Source organism: Lygodium microphyllum, chromosome 23 (genome assembly GCF_053477565.2).
Source record: "Lygodium microphyllum isolate KBCC chromosome 23, Lygodium_microphyllum_v1.1.10, whole genome shotgun sequence".
In the NCBI taxonomy this organism is placed as follows: Eukaryota; Viridiplantae; Streptophyta; class Polypodiopsida; order Schizaeales; family Lygodiaceae; genus Lygodium; species Lygodium microphyllum.
In genome coordinates this window covers 42,257,217-42,266,495 of record NC_141157.1, presented here as the reverse complement: position 1 = coordinate 42,266,495, position 9,279 = coordinate 42,257,217, and positions in this window count along the sequence as shown.

Sequence of the window (9,279 nt, the reverse complement as noted above, 5' to 3'; positions counted from 1 at the left end):
CTAGTCTGCAAACATTCATGTGCAGACTAGGGGGAGGGCTAAATAATGTTGCATCGTTTTATGAAAGCAACTGCTGCACATGAATGTTTGCAGACTAGGGGGAGGGCTAAATATTATTTAGCCCTCCCCCTAGTCTGCAAACATTCATGTTTAGCCCTCCCCCTAGTCTGCAAACATTCATGTTTAGCCGTCCCCCTAGTCTGCAAACATTCATGTGCAGCAGTTGCTTTCATAAAACGATGTAACATTTATGAGCCAATCAAAAATCAAATCCAATGATCTATCCACAATCTTCTCAACAAACACAAATGGCACATTTCTCTCAAACAACTCCTTTACAGGTAGACAAAACTCATCCATGAAATTCTCATCAAAATCCTTGAGACAATCCTCTCCATCTAAGGAAAATACATCATCCTCCAAATTCTTCAAATCCCAACCATAATCCAAAATCTTCATATCCCACCCATCCTCCCTAGGAAAAACCATGTTATTTTTAGAGTTTATAAATAAAGTTTTGATCCTTTCTTTGTTGCCAATGTCAAATTCATCGATTGATTCATCTACAACTTCTCCTAAAGATACTATGTAAGGATCTCCCAACTCAATATCCGAATGAAACACAACATCAAAAGGAGTCAACTCCAAACTCATAACACCACAGAAACCAACAACATCCACAAATGGGGTCACTCCAGGACACCCAGCCACATCACTCAACTCATCAACAATACAAAACTCCATCGAGTCTTTCACACACAAAAAGTGGTAAACACCTTCCATAGTATCCTTACAACAAGCAACCTCACAAGAAACATCATCATTACAAATAACATCTTCATAATGCAACAACTTCGGGTCAATAACCTCAACCAAAGACTCCTCAACTACCAAATCCTTAACTTCCTCCTCACAAATACCTTCCAACTCTATTTCCTTGGTTTTAAATCTCTCTTCCCTCAAATTCTCAATCCTTTTTAAAGCCTTACTCAAATTCTCTCTCACATCCTCATCAATGTCACTCTCAGGATCCTTAAAAACCCATTCAGAATCTTCACAAACAACATCAAAACCTTTATGAAAACTCAAAGAAACTAAAAGACTATCAGATGAAGTTTTCTCTTCGACATTGTTGCCTAAACCAACCAAACAATCATCATCACAACTATCAAGGAGTAAGACATTAGGTCTACTCAAAACCACATCATCAACACCACAAACAAAAGCCTCTCCAGGGCTACTCAAAACATCACCAACCAACTCATAAGACTCAACTGAGTCAACAACACCAACACCAAAATCACAACATGAGTCAGAACCTAAAACCTCAATACTCTCTTGATCATCAAACTCACAAAAAATCTCAACAAACTCATCAGGCAACAAATTTGAACCCTTAACTTCATCTTGAAAACTTAGAGTTTCTAAGCCCTCCCCCTCATAGTCTTCTAACAAACTCAAAAATTCATCCTCTATTCTCTCTTCATGAGCAAGTCTCTGTAGGTAGCACAGCCGGAAAGTGCAAGAGTGCATTGTCTCAGATTGAGACGCCCTTCACGGTGTAGCAAGAGGGCAATATATGCTGCGAGAAGAGGCTTTCGCCCTCGGTTGCTCTGTTTTTTTTATTTGAGGCCATTTCAGGGCCTGTTTTGGAGGTGGAAGTTTTTAGCACACACTCAAGAAAAGGCCCTGTTTTTTGCTGTGCGACCACTGTTCTACAGGTCGGTGAAAAGTTACTATAGAAATTGCATCGTATGCCTGTGCGCAGAGACATTGGGAGTTATAGAATCATCCTTGTTGCCTATTGATGCAAAATCGTCACTAGGAAGTGACTATGTGGAATCCATCTATACTATCGCCAAGGCAAACAAGATTACTCTCTAAATTATATTTACTCTCTTCAACACTGGCATGACTATCAGAATTTTCATCACACCTTCCCTCATCAGAAATATTAAAACTTTCTTGACTCTCATCCTCTCCCAAAGAACATGAGAACTCTTTGTCCTTAAAATCATATGGTCTCTCATTTTCTTCTTTACAACTCAGATCCAACTCTAGCTCATCTTTATAGTCCTCAAGCTCCAAAGTATCATCAGTCGATCCCTCTTCTTTAGTTAAATCACTAATCGCTGGACTAGAAGTATCCGTGGTCAATGGGTATGAATTCACACTCCTAGACTCTTCATTCCAATCAGTCAAACAAATATTTTTCTCCTCAACCACCCTAGGGAGTTTCTCCTCACATACTTCAATTGATTTCTCACAAGTTAACTCATCTCTCCTAAATAGAGAATATAGTATATCTCTCTCAAGATAAGCATAATGAACTCTTTTCTCCTCAAAAATTTCTCTCTCAGCTCGCCTTGAACTCAACCTTTCCCTTGGTTCATCAAACCCTAACTCTTTTTTTCTTTTGGTCTTCCTCTCTTGATATTGAGCTATCTTCACCGCTTCCTCAAAAGTCTTAGGGTTTTTTACCTCTAATTTCACTCTCCAATCTTCTAATTTCAACCCATTCACAAAATACATTATCTTCACCATTATTGGGGCTTTCTCACCTTCAAACAATGTTAAACTCCATTGATTCCACAATCTTTCAAACTTCCTAGCAAAATCCTCAACACACTGATCATCTTTTTGAACACAAGTTTCTATTTTTGCCCATATCTCACATTGACTTCCTCTTTTTTTAAACCTAGATAGAATGCATTTTTAATGGTCTCATAGTCCAAATTTTGCCTCTTTAATTTCAGGCTTCTCTCAAAGTCAAGCAACCAATTTCGTGCTTCTCCTTGCAATTGATATCTAAGAATTTGGAGTTTATCCTTAAGGTCAGTCACTCTCTCTATCAAACAACACATCTCTATTTTTTCTAAAAATCTTTCGAATCTTCAGTATGATTACCATGGAACTCAGGAAATTCATCAGCTATTTTCAACAATCACAAGAAATCAAAACAAACTCACATTCAAAACAACAACAATGTCAATTTCGGCACTCCTCAGTGGGGCCACCAAAAAAGAGATATTACGCGAGCGGTAATCGAGAGCAAGGCCTCACTCACAACCCGATAACGAGACGTTAAGGAGTGCCGATTGGGTAATTGACTTTGTTGAATGCACAACAAAACTTGAAAAATTCAGATATTTGATAAAACACCACAAAACAAGACTAAAAACAATGCCTCTTATAGCTCACAAAAAATTTAAAACCCGTATGCGCGTAGAGCATCACACAACCACACAATGGATATACCAATAATTCAAAAACAAACCAAGAGAAATATACTCTCATACCTTAACAACCTTGAGCTGATGCTCAAGGCTTTGACACCCAAAAGCTCCAACTTTCGAATTAGCATGACAAGAGCTCACTCTAGCATGCAACCCTCCTCTCTCCTCTCTCACATAATATAATTGTAAGCAAGGGGGAAGGCCCTTAACTCTTCAATCTCCTCTCCTTATATAGTTTTCTATCCACACTCATACACATTAGGCTTTTTGCTTTCAGATTTTGGCTTTTGCTTTTCTACTGCTTTTTACTATTTTCGTTTTTTCTGCTTTATGCATGTTTGCAACTTGTTTGGATCATAACTTCGTCATTTGAACTCCAATTATAATTGTTTGGGTACTCAAAACGATTGGAATGCATCTGGTTGACAAGCCAACGCGGGCAGAACTACAAAAATCCATCAAAATCGGGTAAAAATACTGATTTTTGTAAATCGCATCATTTTTTCTCCATCTTTTATCTTGGACGACTTATTCCCTTCCTTGGCCTATTGTTCTTGTGATTGCATACACTTTCACCACACATGGTCCTCTTTTTCTTTAAGAAATACTCATTGATGATATAAAACGTACGACCTTTTTCCTTTGATCCTTGAGTCTTCAAAATGAATATTCTCTGGATATGAACCTGTTTTTAATACAATGTGCCCTAGCAAGAATATGGTTTTTTGAAATGAACTCCATGCTCAATCATACATGATTTGAAAAAATATGCAATATAAAATCAATGCTATGCAACCATTCAAGTGATGCTTCACACAAAAATATGGATGCACTAAAGAAGTTGTGCCTAGCCTATCTAGATGTGATCGTGTGTCATGCAAAATCCAAACAAAATTCCTTGTTAATTTAAAATTCGTTATCCTCACCTCTCAACTCTCATAAAAAAGATATGATATACTTTGCTCCACCCATCCAATATCTCAGAATCACTCTAGAAAATGGTGGTCCTCAAGTTGTTGACCAAATATGAACAACCCTTCTCACAATTGATGCCGTCCTTCACGACCCTCTAAACTCACCCAATCTCCTTACACACTCAACCAGAGGTTCTTAACTTTGTGATGAACATCCCAAATGGTGAGTGCAAGAAATGTGCGTACTCAATGACAGGTGCTCTCTCAAGTGCGCGTGCATCTAAAATTTACTACATATAGTTGCAGCGGACCTCATGCTGTGCTAGTGCTCAATGATGGTGCAAAATGTGCATAATCCCCAACCCATGGCATGGAAGTATTTGATAAGAATAGGAGATGACCCTCCAGTGCAGTGCATCAATAAGTGCAACGTGAAGTGCTCGCGAACCCATTATCCCCTGTGATGTGTAAGAGTCTCGACAAGAAAACATACCTTGCTCCATAATGTTCATTAGCTATCGACAAACACAAGCTTCATCCTGTTCAAAAAAATACCAAGCTCAATCAAGGCTATCAAGTTTGACACTCAACAAATCAAACAAAATGACAGAAGCAAATCCTAGGCTAAACAAACACAAGAAATCCAACTACAAAATAACAAAACAAACTATCACGCAAATAACTAAGCTAGTAAAAATCAAACCTAACTACAGTTAGACTAGGGGTTTTCAAATTTCAGAAAAACACTTGACACCGTATCTGTAGAAACATCAGCTGCATACTCATTCCTCCCTATTCTCATAAAGTTGTTTTTAGCACCTATCACATCATCCTCTTTATATTTCATTAGCTCCTCTTCATTTTTAAAACTTTCTCATGAAAGCATGTCAACCATGGGATTTTCTCCACTTGCAATCTGCTAAAAATCAAGGCTAAGTGACTTTATATATGCAATCCATTGTAACATGGCAATATCAAGAGATGAGAAATTTACTATCATGCCCAATAGAGGTAGACAATTAATCTCTACCACTAGATGAGCTCCTATAAAATACTCCCTATCACACTTAAGGGCTATTACTACACCCTAATGCTCTCGTTTGTCTTGAGAATACTGCTATTGCCGTTCATCGAGGGCCTTTGCTCCAAACCAAATGGCATATCTATTCCCATTAGTATCATCTTGACCCATTGTCCAACCAATACTAATTGGGCTTGTATCCCACTGTGAGAATAATAGGTTGTCCATTCTCAAAATTTTCTCTATTTAGTGTTGGGGTTGAAATCAATAAGCTCATTAATTTCTGAACTGCCTTCTATATTGTTTACCTCACCAAAACTTATGCCCTTTTCTAAAGAGCTGATATAAACTTTCAGCCACATGAGAAAAATATAGAATCCATATCAAGTAAAAGCACACACACCCAAAAGTCTTCTCACCTTGGATACATTCGAACATATCTCACGTATCCTGCTTATGGCATCAATCTTTACTAGTGAGGGATTTCTCCCATATGGTCCCTAAAATACTTTTTCCACTCCGAAAACTGACTTTTCTCCTAACAGAGTCAAAAGCACTTCTTCAAGAGAACTCAAAATCCTATCACAATCAGTAATATGATCAGTCACAAATCTTCTACATCCATGCTCATTCAACTCTTCTTTCTTCTCATAGATATCATATCCTTTGATTGGCACATCATCAAGAAAGGGTAAGGTCAACTAAGGAATATAATCCCTCAAAACTTTATGCATAGCTATTATTATATGTACCATTGAATTGGTTGCTCCATGTGGAAGTGTACACATCCTAACCAATCCAAGTGGTGTCTTCATGGTAGTGATATCATGGCTTTCCAATGTAAGCTGAAACTAGTCATATCCTGAATATAAATCACCCATAGAATAAATTACCTTGCTTACAAATGCTTTTACAAATTCATCCACTATCTGGCATGATCCAACATTTCTTATGGTGACTTTATTAACTGGTTGTAAATCCTGTATAAACCTCAAATCACCATTCTTCTTTGGACTTATAAACCATCGATTCAGATATGGAGCTGAAGAAGGCTCCAAAATCTACATTTTTATCTTCTCATTCAAAAGCTCTAGCAGCTTAGGTAAATATATCCGAGGCATTGGAATTGGCTTTAAATTCCATGGCATATGAGGTCCTATAAAGATCACCATAGGTGCAACTATGGTCGGATCTACACATCCAATTTCATATGGATGAAATGCAAAGGCTTTCCCATGCCTTGCTAACATGTGCAAGAAACAAGCTCTTTCTGTAGGCTACAGGCAAAAGGACGCTTATATCACCAGTTTTCAACTATAAATTTATGTCCTACTTCATGTGGATCCTGTAAACTCGGCTATCAAGTCACTTTTTTGACCAACCCATCACTTTGAGGCAATAAAGGCAAAGCCATAGGCTTAACCTTATTTGCAATTGTTTTGTACTTTGTATCCACCCTTGCTTCAGTCCTATTTTGCAATCCATATTGTAGCCCATAACATTCATGCTCAACAAACTCTTTAATGACTTCATACATCTCTAAAGTGTCAACATAAATAACCTCTTTTTTGCCATGTTTTCAGCTTTAATTGCTACAAAAATTTCATCCACTATATCAACATCAACCAACCCTGAAAACCACCTTAAAATACCTTGTAGCCATCAAACCATATGTCTTTAGATCTTTTTCAACCCATCCTACATATTTCTTTTCAACTCTACATATGACTGAAATATTCTTAAAACTGCCAAGACTACATGTTGTCCATTCCTGCAATCTAGACACAAATATAGTTTTTTCCATTCTTGGAGGCATAATTATCCTTTTAGAGACACTGCCATAGCCTCCTCTTACAATAGTGCTGTCTAAAAACTCTTAAACTCTTGTGAATTAGGTGGCATGGGATTATATCACAACCTATCTCAATTGCAGGGATGATTCACACAAATAGTGAGAAATTGTGCTGCCTTTGTATTGCCTTTACTCAGAACCAGAGCATATGAAGAACCATCATCCAAGGCTTTTGTTTTTGGTCTTTATTCTAAAATATAGGGCTGCCCCAAAATCACTAGATAACTACATGAATCCTACACAAAAAATGGTATTCATACCTAACATCTCCAATAATCATGGACACATTCCGACAAGCCACATAATGATTCCTTGATTAATTGTTTGTTGCCTGCATACACCATCCCGAATCTACATCAATCGGCCAACCTCCATTCTCATACAAGTTGCGTGCCATAACATTAATTTCAAAACCATGATCCAAGAGAGCTATGCAAGGCATCTCTCTTTCTCCCACTTTAACAATCATCTCTATTGTAGCAAGAACCTTATGCATTCGTGAATAATGACTGCTTGGAATAAAAGCATCTTCTTCTTCATGTACTTGTTCATGGACATCCCCATTATACATAGCCTTCTCTCTATGCTTACTACTACCCATAAGACCAATTTTGGCCACAATCTTGTTGTTTACACTCCCATTTAACCTATTTTAAACATCACCTTGCTCCAAATTAGCATTACATGCATCATCATATTCCATGTGAAGATGTTTCTCTATGTCTTTGTCAACCTATATCAATGCTTGTAAAACTTTACCATCAAACTATCTTTTACGTTTCAACATATCAATAATTGCATCATGAAAGTGACACTTCAGGATTCCAAGACCTTCACTAAGTGTGAATTCCACTCTATTGCCAAATATGAGATCTCCCAAGACCTTTTTGAGGTTTGTAGCAGTCTCAAGATCCGATTATTGTAACCTATAACTGGGCGGTTTGTTCCTTTTCTTCCCTTATTGTTTCTTCTCTTGACATGTATCCTCCATAACATGCTCAGGTATGGCTTTTTTAGCATCTTTTTGCTGCTTCATTGTACTTTGTGTTATGCATTTAGATGGGTCTGAAGAGAAAGGACCAGTAGTGTCCTCATCTCTTCTTCTCTTTTCTTTCATAAGAGCTTCTTAATTATGAACCTTGGCCAAATAAGCATAGGATGAAAATAAATCCACTAGTATAGTCCATCTTGTTCTCCCTCATATACTCTGACTTGCGTCAGCCAATTCAAACTTTGCTATTTTGCATTTTTCCATGCAATCTAATGCCTATATCCAAATGGAGATTTTGCTTTAGCCATGCCTCATTTATAAGCTTCTTCGGTCCTTTCAATTCTCAACCCTTTTGTGGCTGTATCTATGGCAACAAATGTTGTGCTTGTCGCCATCTCTTTGAACCTCTTATGCATGCTACCATTTCCAAAATTTGGCTCTATTGGAAGACCAGTTTCTGTTGCATGTATTTTGCCATCTTTCCAAAAGACTAACCTTTTCACTTTCGCTTCATGGTAGGATTTATAGTCTTGCTTTTCACATTGTAAACTGCCACACCAAATGCATCTTCTCATGTATTCTTCTTTGTACAGTCTTTGGGTTGTTTCACAACCCTTTTCTTCTACCTGAACATCCAATTTTTCGAGCTTTGCATAGATTTCTGTCAAATTTAGCCTCAAATCATACATTCCTTTGATTAATTCATCTAGAGCATCATCTTTAAGTGCCAAACCATCAGGTATAGCCGGTTGTTCTACCATAGCCACAGGCACCTTTGTTGCAATTTTAGCCCCCTTCTAAGTACTCGCAGGTGTGGTGCATGTACCCCATCTTAATTTTCATCCGGTCTCTATTTACAAACATATGCATTGCCTCTGTTATATTAGCCCAATCAGATTTCAACCCTATTTCAGAAAAGGAATCTTCTAAATGATCAGTTAGCTTCTCCTACAAGACACGATCCACAACCTTTTTAAAAAAATCAATTTTCTGGCTCTCCAATGATTATTTCTCATCAACATCCAACTACACATACAAACTTTCAAATTCATGGAGTAAATCTGTACCAACCAACGGCTTTTTAATCCAATCTGTAAATGTTTTTTTAGTTACCAATACTACATCTTCCAATAAATTTTTTTCTCTCAAAGCTTTCTTAAAAGCTTCCCAATCAGCATCTCTTCTATGTAACTCATCAATCCAATAATGCAATGCATGTATGGCCAAACAGGAGAAATATCGACTCCATCCATACTGCGGTACCC